The sequence below is a fragment of the Dipodomys spectabilis genome, unplaced genomic scaffold (genome assembly GCF_019054845.1).
Source record: "Dipodomys spectabilis isolate Male_0828 unplaced genomic scaffold, ASM1905484v1 ptg000421l, whole genome shotgun sequence".
Lineage (NCBI taxonomy): Eukaryota > Metazoa > Chordata > Mammalia > Rodentia > Heteromyidae > Dipodomys > Dipodomys spectabilis.
The window spans coordinates 146,580-165,024 of record NW_024871098.1 but is presented as its reverse complement, the minus strand read 5'-3'; the positions used below and the strand labels follow the sequence as shown (position 1 = coordinate 165,024).

The window sequence follows — 18,445 nt, the reverse complement described above, 5'->3', positions numbered from 1 at the left end:
GGAGGAATATCAATACCAAATTTGAAACTCTACTATAAAGCCATAATAATCAAAACAGCTTGGTACCAGCACAAGAACAGACCTCAGGACCAATGGAATAGAATTGAAAACCCAGAAATGAACCTAAAGACCTGTAGCCATCTAATCTTCGATAAGGGAGCTAAAATAATAGAATGGAAGAAAGACAGCCTCTTCAGTAAATGGTGCTGGCAAAATTGGTTAACTACCTGTAGAAAACTAAAGCTAGAACCTTATGTATCACCCTGCACCAGAATCAACTCCATATGGATCAAAGACCTCAGAGTCAAAGCATACACTCTGAAAACATTACAGGATGGAATAGGAGAAACCTTAGGTCTCCTTGGCTCAGGCCGAAATTTTCTGAATAGAGACCCGAAACACAACAAATCAAAAAAAGGTTGGACAAATGGGATTGCATGAAGTTGCAGAGCTTCTGCACGGCAAAAGACATAGGTAGCAAGATCAATAGAAAGCCCACAGATTGGGAGAAGATCTTCACTAGCCATACAATGGACAAGGGTCTCATATCTAAAATACATTCGAAACCCAAAAAATTAAATCCCCCAACAACAAATCCTCAAAGAACAACTGCCCAATAAATAAGTGGGCTAAAGACTTAAAGAGAAACTTCTCTGAAGAAGAAAGAAGGATGGCTAATAGAAACATGAAGAAATGCTAATCTTCCCTAGCCATAAAAGAAATGGTAATCAAAACAACATTGAGATACCACCTCTCCCCAGTTAGAATGGCAAAAATCAAGAACTCTAACAACAGATGCTGGAGGGGATGTGGACAGAAGGGAACCTTACTGTATTGTTGGTGGGAGTGTAAACTTGTTCAACCACTTTGGAAAGCAGTATGGAAGTTTCTCAAAAGACTTCACTTAGAGCTCCCCTAAGACCCAGCAATCCCACTTTTGGGCATTTACCCAAATGTTTACAAACAAGACTACACTAAAGCTACCAGCATAACTATGTTTATTGCAGCATTATTTACCATAGCTAAGACATGGAACCAACCCAGATGCCCCTCAGTAGATGAATGGATCAAGAAGATGTGGTATATATACACAATGGAATTCTATGCCTCCATCAGAAAGAATGACATTGTCCCATTTGTTAGGAAGTGGAAAGGCTTGGAAAAATTGTATTAAGTGAAGTAAGCCAAGCCCAAAGAAACATAGGTCCCATGATTTCCCTTATTTGCAATATCTAGTATATGTATGAGTCAAGCAGAAAAGGTCAGATAATATGATGTTAGGAAAATGAACCCTTAGATATGTATTTAAATGTTTTTTTTCTTTTACTCATTTGTTTCTAACGCATTTATAAGATTATTTCCTTGTTGCTGTTTATTTCCCTCCCCCACAGTATAACCCCTGCTTTCCCTATATTTTATGTCGGTAAAACTTGTGGAGGAGAAGAGGGAAATCATGTCGTTTAAGGATACAGGTGGACCGGTTGCAACACTGAAAAGTACAAGTTTTCATGTCGAAAATGAACTTTACAACTTTGGTGTGGCCGGGGGTGGGGGGAGGATTCGGTTGGGGGACTGGGAGAGGCTGGGAAAGGATGTGAAGGGTAAACAAAGGAGGGGGCTGCAATGCTTGATTAGAAATGTACTCATTATCTTGCCCATGTAATTGTATCCCCTCTGTACAGTATGTTCATAATAAAAATTAAAAAATGAAAAAAAAGAAACAAACAATATTAAACCTGCCAAAATAAACCATCATGAACAACACACAACTAGTGTTTGTTCCTCATACCATTCATCTGAACTATAGCTTCGATTATATATGTGAACCAGGGGCATTAAGCAGTTCATCATTTTACAAATGAGTATTTGAGTGTCTGCTTTGACTCCCAAGGTTTTGATCCATTTGGAGTTGATTTTGGTGCAGGGTGATAGATAAGGATGGAGCTTTAGTATTCTATAAGTAGTTAACCAATTTTGCCAGCACCATTTACTGAAGAGGCTGTCTTTCTTCCATTCTTTTTTTAGCTCCCTTATCAAAGATGAGATGACTATACGTCTGTGGGTTCATTTCTGGGATTTCAATTCTATTCCAATGGTCCTGAAGTCTGTTCTGTTGCCAGTACCAAGCTGTTTGGATTACTATGGCTTTGTAGTTGAGTTTGAAATTTGGTATTGATATTCCTCCAGCACTATATTGTCTGTTAAGGTTCGTTTTGGCTATTTGGGGTCTTTTATTATTTCATATGAATTTTTGGATTGCGTCCTTTATTTCCTTGAAGAATGAAGTTGGAATATTGAGAGGTATCACATTTGTAGGGAGCCTTGGGTAGTATTGCCATTTTAACGATATTAATCCTTCTAATCCAGGAGCAAGGGATGTTTTTCCACTTTGTAAGTTCTGTTTTATTGTCTTTTTCAGGTCTTTAAATGTTTTCATCATAGAGGTCCTGCACTTCTTGGTTAAGTTAATTCCTAGGGATTTTATTTTTTGTGGGGCTATGATGAATGGAGTTGCTTTCCTAATTTAAGCCATGCTTTTCTCATTGTTGGAATACAGAAAAGACATTTTTTGAGGGTTAATTTCATACCCTGCAACTTTGCCAAAGTTTTGAATCAGCTGAAGTAATTTGGGAGTGGAGCCCGTGAATAGGAGAAACCCTAGATCTCCTTGGCACAGGACAAAATTTTCTTAATAGAGACCCAGAAACACAAATAATCAAAGAAAGGTTGGGCAAATGGGATTGCATGAAATTGCAGAGCTTCTTCATGGCAAATGATATAGCTAGGAAGATCAGTAGAAAGCCCACAGACTGGGAGAAAATGTTCACTAGCCATACAATGGACAAAGGTCTCATATCTAAAATATACCTGGAATTCAAAAAATTAAGTCGCCCAACTACAAATCCTCAAAGACACAACTGCCCAATAAATAAGTCGTCTAAGACTTAAAGAGAAACTTCTTTGAAGAGGAAATAAGGATAGCCAATAGACACATGAAGAAATGCTCAACTTCCCTAACCATAACATAAATGTAAATCAAAACAACATTGAGAGACCACCTCACCCCAGTTAGAGTGGCTAGAATCAAGAACTCTAATAACAGATGCTGGAGGGGATGTGGACAGAAAGGAACCTTACTGCATCGTTGGTGGGAGTGTAAACTTGTTCAACCACTTTGGAAAGCAGTATGGAGGTTCCTCAAAAGACTCCACATGAAGCTTCCCTATGACCCAGTAATCCAACTTTTGGACATTTACCCAAATGATCACAAACAGGACCATAAGAAACTACCAGCATAGCTATGTTTATTGCAGCATTATTTACCATAGCAATGATATATCCAACCCAGATGTCAATCAGTAGATGAATGGATCAAGAAAATTTGGTCTATATACACAATAGAATTCTATGCTTCCATCAGAAAGAATGACATTACACTTTTTGTAAGGAAATTGAAAAGCGTGGAAAAAATTATATTAAGTGACATAAGCCAGGCCCAAAGAAACAGAGGTCCCATGTTTACCCATATTTGCAATAACTAGTATATGTCTGAGACAAGCAGGAAAGTTCAGATAAGTGGATGTTAAGTGAAATGAACCCCAAGAGAAGGATCCAAATGATTTTTCTTTCTTGTGACTGATTCTCACATACTTATAAGATGATTTCTTTGTTGCTTTGTATGTCCCTCCCCTACGATATAACCCTGCTTTCACTGTATTTGATTTTGGTATAATTTGTGGAGAGGAATGGAAACAACAAATGGTTTAAATAGGGATACAGGTGGACCCATTGCATCAATGAGATATACAAGACGTTGTTGAAAAACAAACTTTACAACTTTGGCCGGGGGAGGATGGGGAGTGCGGTGTGTGGTGGTGGGGAGGTGTGTGTGGGGGGAGATAAGAAGGGATCAGAAGGGGAAACAAAGGATGGGGCAACAATGCTTGAGAAGAAATGCACTCATTACATTGCCCAAGTAATTGTAACCCTTCTGTATTGTATTTTCACAATTAAAAAAAGACTTTTTGAAGACAGGTGTCAATGGCTCATGCCTGTAATCCCAGCTTCTCATGAGGCTGAGATCTGAGGATTGCAGTTCTAAGCCAGCCCAGGAAGAAAAGTCCCCATAAGACTCTTTTTCCAATTAACATCTCAAAAGCCAGAAGTGGCTCCGTGCCTCAATTCGTAGAGTGCTAACTAACTTGAGCACAGAGTCTCAGGGACAGTGCCCAGGCCCTGAGTTCAAGCTGCACAATTGACAAAAAAATAAACATTTCAAAGTCTGAATTACTTGTGAATTAAAATGTCAGCATTGGTATAGAATTCTATAATCTTCTACAGATTTCATTATATTTGTGGTTAGAAAAAGTAGCACTTGAATAAAGGACGTTTTTTTCATAAATTAGGACAGATTGTTCTCTAACTAGAGGAAATTGCTGGACTCATACATAATATTTTGGTTGGTTTTTGTTTTGTTTTTAGGACAGGATGAGAAACCTTATTTCTGCCAATGGCCATTTGGATATGTATAACATCATTCACAGGCCATGCAGAATTAACAGTAAAGACAGGACACAGTCAACTGGCAATAAACTTATTTGTCTTTATGCCATGTTCCAAATGATTTTTTTAGCTTATATTTCCCCATGGCCTATAGTTTCCTATTCCTGATTTCCTCAAAATACAAGCATGTTCCACCAATTCAGATTTGAGCCAGGCAATATGTAGTATTAGTGCCAAGAGTCGAAGAAAATTGTAATACAACCACGGAAGCATGAAACCAACACTTTAGCAGCTGGACACTGAGGACTCAGGCCTATAATCCTTGCTACTCAGGAGGCTGATGATCACAGTTCAAAGCCAGCTGGAGTGAGAAAATCTGTGAGACCTTTTTCTCCAATTAACATCCAAACAGCCATAAACGGAGCTGAGGCTTGAGAGGTAGAGTAACCTTGATTACAAAAACTCAGAGGTAGCACCCAATCCTGAGTTCAGCTGAAGGTCAAGCACAAAAACAAAACAATCAACAACAACAAAAAAACCGGGAGAAAGCTCAGGAAGGGTGGCATTGTCTACAAGACAAATGTACACATTACATGAATTGTGAAATGGTAACATCGCTGTACACACCTTAGTAACAATTAGATTTAAAAAATAATCTGAGAAATCCCGAAGCCATGGAGCCTAATGATGCGCATCTACTTTCTAGAATTTCAGAACCCCATTCTCTGACCTGGTAGCACACAGGTTGTAGCCCAGGGTGATGAGAAAATATGAAGCCAGAGATCCTTTCAGATTGTCCTACCAACTCTTTTATTACTTTAAGCAAAAAAAACAAAACAAAGCAAAGTAAACAAAATAGACTTTATGGTTAATTAAGCTGCAATTAAATATTCCAGGCCAAATTATATTGTTAAATGATGAGTTAGTACATATGTTTTGTAGATACTGAACTCACATGTGTCACAAAAATACCCATGAATTCATAACTAGAAACTTTGAAGTGTAAAGTATATTAATTAGGTGAGTTTCATTAGGTAGCCAATGAAGAGAACACCGCACTGTATTCAGTCAGGTAAAATCGTTTATTTACTGAACTGCTGCCCATGCCATATATGGTGGAAAGTCATGTACAAAAAAATAGAGCGACCCAACCTTGAGCCAGGATTCATCTAGGCGAAGGACCGAATGAGGTGTGGCCAGGTGGGGGAAAAGTCTGGCCACACTGGATCTAGATGTGACTTCAAGGCCTGGGACTCTCCTCTGGTCAGATGGAAAGTGTGACCAGAGGCTGACCAGGTTGTGACTTAGCAGGAGGGGGAAGTGGCTGCCTCCAGGTGTGCCAGATACCAAGATAATACATGAAGGGTGGAAACTAAGCCAAGAAGTGGGGAGGTGTCTGCATAGAGTCTGCATGGCCTGGAGCAAACCTAATACCAAATACAGGTAGTACCTCTGCCATGTGACTCTTGACTCCAAACAGTTCATTCTCAATTATTTTCTTTCTTTCTCTCCTTCTTTCTCTCTCTCTCCTTCTTTCTCTCTCTCTCTCCTTCTTTCTCTCTCTCTCTCTTTCTTTCTTTCTTTGTATCTTTCTGTCTTCCTTCCTTCCTTCCTTTTTTCCTTCCTTCCTTCCTTTCCTCCTTCTCTGTCTCTGTCTCTGTCTCTCTGTCTCTCTCTGTCTCTCTCTCTCTCTCTTTCTATTTCTCCTCTCACTCATTCTCCCTCTCTCCCCTACTGAACACTTTCTGAGTTGAACTCACAGGCTTGGAAGAGCAGCTCAAGTGACGAATGTGAAATTTAATTTAATGTTACCTTACACCTCAACAGCATGGCATCTCATGCCATTTGGAGGAGGAAAGCAAGCACGTTCACTGCATTTTCTGAGGTCCATCCTGGGAAGGTGTGGAAGATTCCACCCTCCTCTTGGGGAAATCTCAGCCCAGTTTCTGCATCAGGAGAGGTGACTGCCACCAAGTGTGCCAGTTACCATGTGACGCAGATACTAGTCAGAGACTTAGCCTCTTGTGGTGCTGAGATTAATGGCATGATTCAACATGATCCACTAGATTGTTAGGATTGGGACTTCCTAAATTTTTGGTTAGGCTTTGTTCAAATTGTGATCTATTTATTTCTGATTGCTAACCATGATTAAACATGTGAGCCAGCACATCAAACCATTTAAAGTCCTTTATCACACATGGAAGACATGAAGTTTCTTTTCCCAAGTGACATACAAGTTGACAGACAGCAAAAGTAAATCCTTAATTCTGGTCTAGATGTGTTTTTAATGTGAAACAAAATTACTTAGCAAAATATCTGACTACTGTGATTATACTTTCAAATTTACCTTATATTTCAATATCAAATCACCTATATTAGCCAATGATTAACTCAAATTACCTGTAATCATTTATTTCTGTCATATCTTCTAAAGGTAGGCAGAACAAGAAAGACTAGACTTGTTAGGGGCGGGGTCTCTTGTGGAGTAGGTGGGACTTTAGGATGGATGCTGGCAGGTGGACAGGTTTTCAGTGGAAAAACGTGGCGTCACTGTGGAGGAGGCTGTTTGGGGCAGAGCTTGGAGGAAGAAGATCAAGGTTACAAAGGAGGAGGTTACTTAGAGGAGGGGTTCTGGTGGAACATTGTGAGCCCTAGTGGGCATGTAGGGTGGTGATTCACATAAGGCAGGGAAGAGAAAGGAGCCTGACAGAAGTTGGGGTTTCTGATGCAGTAATGTGGAACTATTAGGGAGAGGCTTTTTGGGGTCTGGTTTTGAGAGGATAAGGCGATGCTAGAAAAACGTGGGCTAGAAAGTGACGGGGTTCCTCGTGGAGAATGGCAGGCCTTTGGAAAGTGTGTTAGGGTGGAGGTGGGGTTTCTGGCAGAGCAGGATGTAGTTGCAATATATGGAGGAGTTTTTCAGAACCAGGGCTTTGTGACAGCAGGGATAGGATACAGTGGACTAGACTGGTTAGGACGGGGTTTCTGGTGTAGCTAGTCACCACTTCGAAAAGAGGAGTAAGTTTGGGTGCGGAATTAAGTGTTGCAAGGCAGGACAAGGACTTTGGAAAGGGTTTCCAGTAGTGCAAGGCAACCTTCACCAAGGGACTATTGAGGGACAGTGATTTACAGTTGAGCCTGTGAGGCTTCCAGAGGGAAGCCAACTGGTGCAGTGGTTTCCAGTGGAGCAATGTGGGTGTTGAGAGATGGGATAGTGTGGTGGGGGTTTTCTAGTGGGGTTTTTCTGGAGCAGGGCAGGGCTTGGATCCATGGGCCTATTGGAGGAAGGGCTATGAAAAGGAGTGGAAGGTCTACAAAGGTGTAGGATATTATGGGCAGGATATCTGGTGTAGTACCGTGTGTATCTGAGGGAGGACCCAATAGAGGGAGGTTTATCTGGGGAGCAATGCAGGGCATTGAAAAGGTAGATATGGGAGGTGGAGAGGCTTGTGGTGAAGCAAAGCTGGCATTCCAGGCAGGAGATGGGCTGTGTGACAAGCTTCTGACCAACCAAGGTGGGGCTTCAAGGGCAGTTATAGGGAAGTGGACGTGTTTGGTATAGCATGATGGGCTTTGTGGGAAAGATTATGTTTAGGGCTAGATTTAAGAGGTTAGGCCACTTAAAAGTAGACTAGTTATGGGCGGAGTTTTTGATGAAACAAGGTAGGGCTTGAGGAAGAAGTCTGCTTGGGGGTGGGGAATGAAAGGAAAGGGAGGAGCTTGGAGGTACTACAATTTGGGGGCAATGGGAATGTGAGGGACTAGCGTAGTTAGGGATGAGTTATATGGTGGATGAAGTGAGAATTAGAGGGAAGAGCCAATGTAGGTGTGGTTGTTGGTGCAGCAAGGAGGGACATAGAAGGAGGCGATATAGATGTGGCCTGGTTTCTGGTGGTGCAGAGCAGGGATTCCAGGAAGGGGTGGAGTAGAGGATTGCTTTCCCTGTAGCAGAGGAGGACTTTCAGGAAGGTCACAGTCAGGACTTTGAAAGTTTATAGCAGGACTACCAGGGGGTAGGTTACTTAAGGTTGTGCTTTTTAAGGAGGAGAAATGTGTTTCCAGTGGATTCAGTCAAGTTTTATAGGAAGTAGGGATAGGAAAGTGGCAAGACTTATTGAAGAGTGGAGCTACAAAAAGTAAACCGTTACTGTTAATAGAACACAATTTTTCTGTAAGTTTTGAATTATATTACTTTTATGTATGCGAGAGATACTGGAGAAAGTAACCAAGTAATAATTCCTTCCTAGTGAAATTTTTCTTTATTCCAATTGAGTGAAAATAAAACCACAGGTCACATTAGGCTGAGAGACACAAAGTGGACTAAGACACATAAAGCATTGGAATTGATTCCCTAGCACAACCTTTAAGGACCACAAATAAAATTTTAAAATGTCTCACTTAGTCACAATGGACACTCTATTGTCTTAAAATTGTGAATGAATAGAACCTTTTCTCTGACCATTTTAGAAATCATAAAAATAAGTGGCAATGTTTTAACTTTATATAACATTGGAAAGTATACTAAAAATAATTAGGAAAATCTAAAATTGTACACAGAATGTTTGTTCTCCAGCAACAATTTTAATCTAAAAGAATTTAAAACCAGAAAATTGCCAAATAGTGAGTTTGCAGCATTGTTTCTTTTTAGTTCTCAAAATGGTGACTTAAGCAATGTGTCTTTATCATTGGATGCATCGATGTTAAAACATATCTAAGAATGTGAAGCACTACTATACAAACCCTGAAGAAACTCAGAAGGATCTGTGAAATGATGTTGCAATAAAATTGATGACTAATTACAGTAGGAATTGATCTTCACTAGGCTCAAAAATATTTTCCAGAAAAGGCTACATTGAAAAAAAAAAACAATGAAAAGAAAGCAGGGAGGCAGACTTTGAAGTAAACATTATCAAATGAACAACATCTATGGAGCCATGATTGCAATCTTCTTTTACCTAAGTTACAGTTACTGACCCATGTTCTTCCCTAATGCCAAATAACAATACCATGACAATGCAGTAATCATTTTCAAGGCATTAGACTTTACAGAAAGAATTCAATGAATGTATTGCTAGAAAATAAAGATAGATGTTTGAGATAAAGATTGAAGAAAATATCCCGAATTTCTGTCCCTTCGAGGTGAAGAGGGGTACAAGCCAAAGCACAAGGAGAACGGATGGAAGTACAATAGTGCACACCAGTAGTTCCCAAGGTGCAATGTTGAATGTAACAGGGGAGAAAATCAACATGACCATCAAAGGACTTAGCACTTGAGAGTAGAGGGAATTACATGAAAATACATGGAGAATTACAAAGGATGCCCTTGCATATTTGGCAGAAGTGTGCATGGCATAGAATTCTAAAATATGAGGAGATATTATAAGAAACTACTTGTACTCAAATGGTGCGATGATCAGTAATAAACATGATTACAGGACATTGAATAATCATAAAGGTCTTGCTTCAGTAGGAGATAAATTCTGTTTTGAAACACCTAACACAATATAAAACCAAGAGAAGAAGTTTCAAATTATATATAAGTGACTTGACTGCAACAAGAGAGTTCAAAAAATAAAATCACATAATGTGGATGCAAAAGGTTAACATTATAAAGGTAATCTTTAAACAATTCATATTTTATGGGACTAGTACTGATTATAAATTATTTTTTTTCCTTACATATTTTGGATTCACAAAACAACAAACAACAAAACAAAACAAAACAAATGACCCTTGACAATAGAGCTGGATGCCAGTATCTCTATCTTACTAGGCTGAGATTGGAAGCTCATGGTTCACACACATGGCTGCAGTAGCAATCCATGAGACATTTATGTTCAATTGTTCAATCAAAGACAGAATGAAACATTGGTTCAAATAGTACAGACTCAGTCAGTCATGAGTGAAAAAAAAAACTAGCAAGAATTTGAGGCTCCAAGGCAAGTTTCATTACTGCACACACACGCGCACACACACACACACACACACACACACACACACACACAACCCACACACACAAATGGAATCAGAGAGGAAGAGGGAGAGAAAAAAGGGATTGTTAATAGTTTAAAAAGTGAACCTTTCTGATGGAGGCATAGAATTCCATTGTGTATATATACCACATTTTCTTGATCCATTCATCTACTGAGGGACATCATGGTTCGTTCCATATCTTAGCTCTGGTAAATAATGCTGCAATAAACATAGTCGTGCTGGTAGCTTTATTGCGGCCTTGTTTGTGATCATTTGGGTAAATGCCCAAAAGTGGGATTGCTGGGTCATAGGGGAGCTCTATGTGGAGTTTTTTGAACCTCCATACTGCTTTCCAAAATTGTTGAACAAATTTACACTCCCACCAACAATGCAGTAAGGTTCCATTCTGTCCACATCCCCTCCAGCATCTGTTGTTAGAGTTCTTGATTATAGCCATTTGATACAGGTGGATCCATTGCAACAATGAGATGTACAAGTCGTTATGTGGAAAAACAAACATTACCACTTGGGGGGAGGAGGAGGACATGGTGGGGGACGGGGGACTGATGGGAAGGGATGGGAAGGGGAAACCAAGAGGGAGGCTACAATGCTTGATAAGAAATTTAATCATTATCTTGCCCATGTAATTTTAACCCCTCAATACAGTATTTTAACAATGAAAAAAATAAAAGTGAACCTATCTGCCAGGACTATCCTAAGCATACATTAATTAATGAAAATGAGGGAAACCATGGATGCTATGTTACTTTGAGTCTGGCTTCCTTCACATAATATGATTTTTCCAAGTCTTTCCATTTTGTTAAGAAAGAGGCTCTGTCATTCTTTCTGATAGAAGCATGAAATTCCATTGTGTATATATACCACATTTTCTGGATCCACTCATCTATTGAGGGGCATCTGGATTGGCTCCATATTTTAGCTATGATAATAATGCTGCAAAAACATAGTTGTGCTGGTAGTTTTAGTGTATGTGTATGACAAAGATATGACAATAAGTATATATCTAAAGGTGGAGGCATGAATATGTTAAAAACAGGAATGAGAAAAGGATGTCCACTCTCTCTACTACTCTTCAATATAGTAGTGTACTTTCTAGCAAGAGCAATAGGCAAGAGAAAACCATAAAGGGGATGCAAATAGGGAAGAAGTAAAACTATCCCTTTTCACAAATGAAATGATCCTGTATATAAAGGACCCTATAGCTTCCTTCCTCAAGTTAGTAAAGGTGATGCTAACTTTCAGCAATGTAGGAGGGTATAAAAACCACAAGAATCAGTAGATTTTCTGTGTTACCAACAATGGGACTGATAGATTAAACCATAATATTCTGCAATTGTGGCCAGCCTGGAGCACATTTTCCCAAGAATATTCTGTAGTGTAAAAGAGGAACAACTATCAAAATAAAGGTGAAAATACTTGTCTGCTACAGACTGATTCATGTTGCTTATATCGGTTGTTGTTTTCATTACTTCAAACACATGGATAATTTATATTGGGATTACAAAAATTGCAAAGGATTAATGGAATCACCATTCAGTTTACTTTCATATATCCAATATAATACACTTAACCCCTTACGGAAAATTAAGTCCAACTGTATAAACAATGTCAGGAATATAAAATAAGCCTCAGTAAGTATCATCTGGCACAAATACACCATCATCTACTCAGAAATTCAGTCTCTCTATAAATATTTATTTGGTACAAAATAATAAAAATTTAATTAATGAATATGACTTTTAAGTGTCATCTGAAATACTCCTCGTGTATATAATTTATATAATTGTATAGATGTCACCTAGACAGGAATTTAACATGCGTGTAGAAATCAAATTTCCACAATTTAAGCTAGATGAGAGGAGTCATACCTTCGTGTACTGTGTGGTGTGAATTTTACCACAAGGCTGCACCCTTCAACCTAATACCAAATTCATGTGCAATAATTTCCTATTTGATGTTGAGTGCTAAGTGTAGAATACAATTTGAATTACCACATCAATTTACATAAATGAAACAATAATGACGTATTGTTTAAATTTTAATGCTTCTCAATTTTACAATTCCTGAAATATATCATTAAAATTAGTTTCACATTTTTCTTTTCTATAGCTACTAAAATTATACATTAAACATTCAATATTAAGAAATCAATAATAAGTAACCTATTATTATAATGATATACTATTAAACTGTGATTTGAAGTATATTTCTAACAAATTGTGATGTAAAAAACATTTAATAGAATTATGGGTAATATTTTTTAAACTCACCAGCTTGTTATTTGTTTCCTAGTTGTGTCATTTGTTATTGTTCCAAGTCATCTCTCCATGTTCATTGTTTTTTATATATTTTTGGGGGGGGCGTCCGGCCGTGGGGCCTGAACTCTGGGCCTGGGCGCTTTCCCTCAGCTCTTCAGCTCAAGGCTAGCGCTCTACCACTTGAGCCACAACACCACTTCCACCTTTTTTCTTTTTGTTTATGTGGTGCTGAGGAATTGAACCCAGGGTCTCAGGCATGCAAGGCAAGTGCTCTACTACTGAGCCACCTTCCCAGCCCTCCACCTTAATTGTTTAGTTTTCTATTTTATCTCTATTGGTTTGCTGATTGTGCATTTTCCCCTTTTTAGTGACTGACATGAGGATGAAAATCTGTATGATAGCTTATTACTTCCTATGTTACTGTAAAATTCCTGTTGTCTACAGCTGTTCTACTCTTCATTGTATAATACAGTATTTCCCCCATTTCCATCTCCTGTATTTCTGCTCTCATGTATGTTATTTTATTATTTAAAATTTTATTGTCAAGGTAATGTACAAAGGGGTTATAGTTACATAAGTAAGGTAATGAATTCCTTTTTTTCTAACTTGTTACCCCTTCCTTCATTTTTCTCCCTCTTCCCTCCCAAACCCCCCAAGAGTATTTCCAATATATTGTCTTGTGATTATCACTTTTGCATAGGTTTCCCCTTTGTCCTTTGTCTCTCCATTTTTTTCACTTTCACTTCCCTAGTTGAGACCAACATATTTACAAAACCCAGGGTATCAAAATCAAATATAGTGATAAGTCGGGAAAACACAAAAGGTTAAAAAGAAATCACATAGTACATTAAGAACAACAACAACAAATAACATGTCTTGGAGTTCATTTCGCTTGGAATCACCTTATATGGTCATATGTACTTAACAATTGAGCTATTCTGCTCATCTACTAAGATTGTCCTTGATGTACACAATAATCCTCCCCTATTAACCAGTAATCCCACTTCTGGGTATTTATCACAGTGACCACAAACAAGGCACAATTATGTTTATCACAGTATTATTTACCATAGCTAAGATATGGAATCAACCCAGATGCACCTCAGTAGATGAATTGATCACGAAAATGTAACACACACACACACACACACACACACACACACATACACACACACACATACACACCTATATACACATGGAATACTATGCTTCCATCAGAAAGAATAATACCACCTCTTTGTCAGGAAATGGAAGATATTGGAAAAAATCACATTAACTGAAGTAAGCCAGACTTAAAGAAACATATGTCCAATGGGTTCCCTTATTTGTAATAATTAGTTTATATCAAAGATAATCTCATGTATTTTAATTTGACATTTTGTTCTATGTTGAGCATACAACATTATTGCTATCTTATTTGTTATTATTTCTACAAACCGGCAGGTATATTTAAAGAATTATGTTAATCTCATCCATTACTGAAGGAGAACAACTAAAAGAGTAACCCCTACAAGGAAGAACAACTCCTACTTAATTAGCTTCATTCCTATGTGAAGCCAGTGTTGTCCGCTGCATCCTCATATTGTACATTACAACTCTATACTTGGTCATCCTGTATATCTACTATCATCTATATTGTGACATAAATGCCCCAGAAATTCCAGTTTGCTTTACTTTTTGAAAAATTTCTCTGTTGTTTTAGGTTGGTGTGTGTGTGTGTGTGTGTGTGTGTGTGTGTGTGTGTGTGTGTGTGTGTGTGTGTGTGTTGGACAAAGATCCAGAAGACAACATTTTTCTTTATTTAGAATACATCTTTCAGGTCATTGTAAGTTGTGGCTAACGGGAGAAGTCTCTTGCTAGTTTAGGGATGAAACAAAAATATATTTGTGCATGCACCACAGTTGCTTTATTAGTCTGTAGTTGAACACATAACTTTGATTTATATCTTGCTTGTTGTGGATAATGTGAATAACAATGAACTATAGATGTATTTACTAGTTACCCAGAGAGAAACAATCATATGATTGGTGGGTCAGATGATATTTCAACTCTGTATTTCTTTAGAAAACTCCATACTACTTTCTAGAATGAGAATAATAACCGGTATTTTAACCACGAGTGTAGAAAATTTCCTTTTCTCCACACTATCACCAACATAATTACGTTTTGAGTTTTTTGAAAAGGCAGGTTTTTATTATGTGCTGTACCCAGACTGGCCTTAGGCTCAAATCCTCTTACTCCAACCTTCCAAATGCTTGGAATTACAAGCCTTTATCACCACACCAAGTTCCTTTGATTTTTTTGCTGAGTTATAATAGTTATGAAGTAGTATCATAATAATTTTGAATTGCATTTCTCTAATGACTTCTGTTCACAAAGCATTAATCCAGCATAGAAGTGGTATTAAACACAACTTTGTAAACCCACTGGTGATTTTCAGGGCATTTTGCAAAATATGGCTATTCAGAACTTTTGTCGATTTTTAATCAAGTTCCTTGTTAATCTCATCTTTAATCTCTATATACAAAATCAATAATTAATTCAATATAGTAGAAAGGAAAAAAATTGAGCAACTCCTCACAATTTTCAATTTTCAATAACATGATATTGCTTAAATCATTTTCTGTTTACGCTTGAGACTATATAACTCAATTTATTTAGACCTTTTACAAGGCTCTCTGTATTTTATTTATTTTATGCTGATTGCTCTTTCCAAATCCTGCATGTCTAATTCTCCTTGGTTTCTTGCAGTCTCATGTAGTTCAGGTTTCAAACTGAAGAATAAATTGAAGGAAGCAACCCAAAAATAGAGTTCCTCTCATCTGATGATGCCTCTACAAGAATGAGGAAAGAGTTCATCCTGCTAAGGACCTTTGTATGATAGGATATCAAAAGGAGAATTCATTCTTCTATGTCTTCCCTGCCTTTGCAATTTACCTTAAATGATGTAAAACTCAATATACTGCTCAGTTACTTTTACGTTTTATGAGTTTTGCACATTATCATATGGACTTCACCCCAGTCTACAGCATTCCTTCATTATTCTGTCACTGATAGTTTTACACTATCAAGACATAAGATAACCAGTTTGATTTACAGCATGAGAAGTTATCCAGCTGGTTTCCTTGGAAGCACAGCATAGTCAATAAATAACATTACTTCTGGTTGCTCACTACATGTAATGATTCCTGTGATATATATCACATTCTGTTTAATATTAAAAAAAAAAACTACTGGGTAAACTGAAAGCTCATTCATAGAAGTTTATGCTAAGTATTTCAAAAGCTTCATGTCTCTTAGGTCTTAAAAAATTTGCTGTAATGCTAATGTTATTACCATTTTAGTGTTGAGAAAAATTGTAATTCAAGGCACTAAGTGCATTGCCCAAAGACATATAGTGAGGAAGGAAATGAGTCAAAGTTTCCAAAAGCCTTTCAGCAATACAAAAATGTAGGTAAAATCTCTCCATTCTCTTATACTCTCAATTCAATATTCATATTGTCCAATAAATAATAGCATAAAAAATATTGCCCTCGGTAATTGTTTTCTATCACATTTTGTCTTCAACACAGACTGAGTTGGTGACTTTGGGTTATCATGCACAGTGCTGAGATTATAAATTGAGGTCCAAAAAGAGCCAAATTTTTCTGTCCCACAGTTCCAGTATTCTTTTTAAAAAGTACTAAAACTTTTAAATACCATTACTTACTGTCTTTTAAGTATCCCAAAATGTAAACAATTCACATATAGTCACTCCAAAATGCATATAGTCACTCCAAAATGCTTTAAAAGTAGGAAATAATAAAACAGGCCCTCCTAAACTAAAGTTTCTTCTACACTTAAAATTATTCCTAAAGCCTTGTACTGGTTTGTCATACCTGTAATCTTGTCTACCCGGCATATCTACAAAGGAGCATGGGATCTGTGAATAGGAGTTGGAAGCCAATTAAGGCAAAAAAAAATCAAAATATTATTTTTCAAAAATTTAAATGAACTAGCAAAGGTCCAGGAATGGAGATGTAGCTCATATAATAGCTCACAAAGCTAGAGAGGAAAGGCCTTGCAAATCCTTGAAGCTCTGAGTTCAAACTCTGGGCATGCCAACATGCACGCACGCACACACATGCACACGCACACACGCGCATACACACGCACACACATACACTTATTCAAAATATCTTCAGGTCAATATTTTGCATTAATTTCTTGTTTAATGATATTATATGGTTAAAATAATGGAAATAAACTCTTCCATCATTTTTAAACGTTTTTTATTGTAAAAATACTGTACAGAGGGGTTACAGTTACATGAGCAAAGTAATGAGTATATTTCCTATCTAACATTGTTACCTCCCCCTTTGTTTTTCCCCAACTACCTCTCCCTTACACCTCCACAAGTACACACTTCACCCCCCCCCCACCCTGCCTAAATTGTAAAGTTAGTATTTCAACATAGTGTCTTGGGCAACTCATTGTTATAATGGGTCAAACATTATCTCTATTTGAGCATTTTGGTTTTTCCCTTTCCCTCTCCAAATTAGAGAAGTGTATATAAAAGATGCAGGTGCATCAACACCAAATACAGTGAAAACAGGGGTTATACCGTGTGGGAGGACCAAATTAAAAAAAAAAAATCTCATCGTACATTATAAGTGCATTAGAAACAACAGCAAGAAAGGAAAAACACACACTTGTGTCCCTAGCTTGGGTTCATTTAGTTTAACATCACCTTATCTAGTCATATGCACATAGCTTTTGACCTTTTCTGCTTTTCCCAGACATATATAACTTATTGCAAATAAGGGATACCATGGGACCTATGTTTCTTTGGACTTGGCCTATTTCAGTTAATATAAATTTTTCCAAGTCTTTCCATTTTCTAACAAATTGGGCAATGTCATTCTTTCTGATGGATGATAGAATTCCATCACACACACACACACACACACACACACACACACACACACACACACACACACACACACAATGTTTTCTTGATCCATTAATCTATTGTGGGGCATCGGGGTTGGTTCCATATCTAAGCTATGGTAAATAATGTTGCAATAAACATAGTTGTGCTGGTAGTTTTAGAATGGCCTTGTTAGTGATCATTTGGGTGAATGCACAAAAGTGGGATTGCTGGGTCATAGAGGAGCTCTATGTGTAACCCTTTGAGGAACATCCATACTTCTTTCCAAGTGCGTGAACAAGTTTACACTACCACCAAGAATATAGTAGGGTTCCCTTCTGGTCACATGCCCTCCAGCATCTGTTGTTGTGTAACGCTTCATGAATTTGGGTGTCATCCTTGCGCAGGGGCCATGCTAATCTTCTCTATATTGTTCCAATTTTAGTGTATGTGCTGCCGAATTGAGCACAGAACATTTTTTATATATAAAGTGGAATTGATTTTTTTAAACTAGATAATTCAACAAAAAGCAAGTTCAAAAGAATTGTGAAATTTTAGATCCAGATATTTGTTATGTAAGCACACATTTAAGAATAAAGTCAAGATTGATATGACAAAAACAAAATGAGTCCAGATGTTTGTTGTTCAAGAGATATGTAGGAGGAGGAATTCAATCATTCTATACAGGGCACCTCTCATAATGAACACTGCAGCAAGTGTTAAGGTGTGTTAAAAGTTTTAATGTTTTAAATATGTTTAATTTTGGGAACCTGCTTATATA

General features: G+C 37.6%; 1 non-coding gene across 1 annotated transcript; it reads right to left on the bottom strand.

Moving 5' to 3' along the window:
* Positions 1–18,026: 18,026 nt before the first annotated feature.
* On the bottom strand, positions 18,027–18,133 carry LOC122097324. The gene has a single exon (XR_006145529.1). It is a non-coding gene; the product is annotated as a U6 spliceosomal RNA (small nuclear RNA).
* Positions 18,134–18,445: the final 312 nt, after the last annotated feature.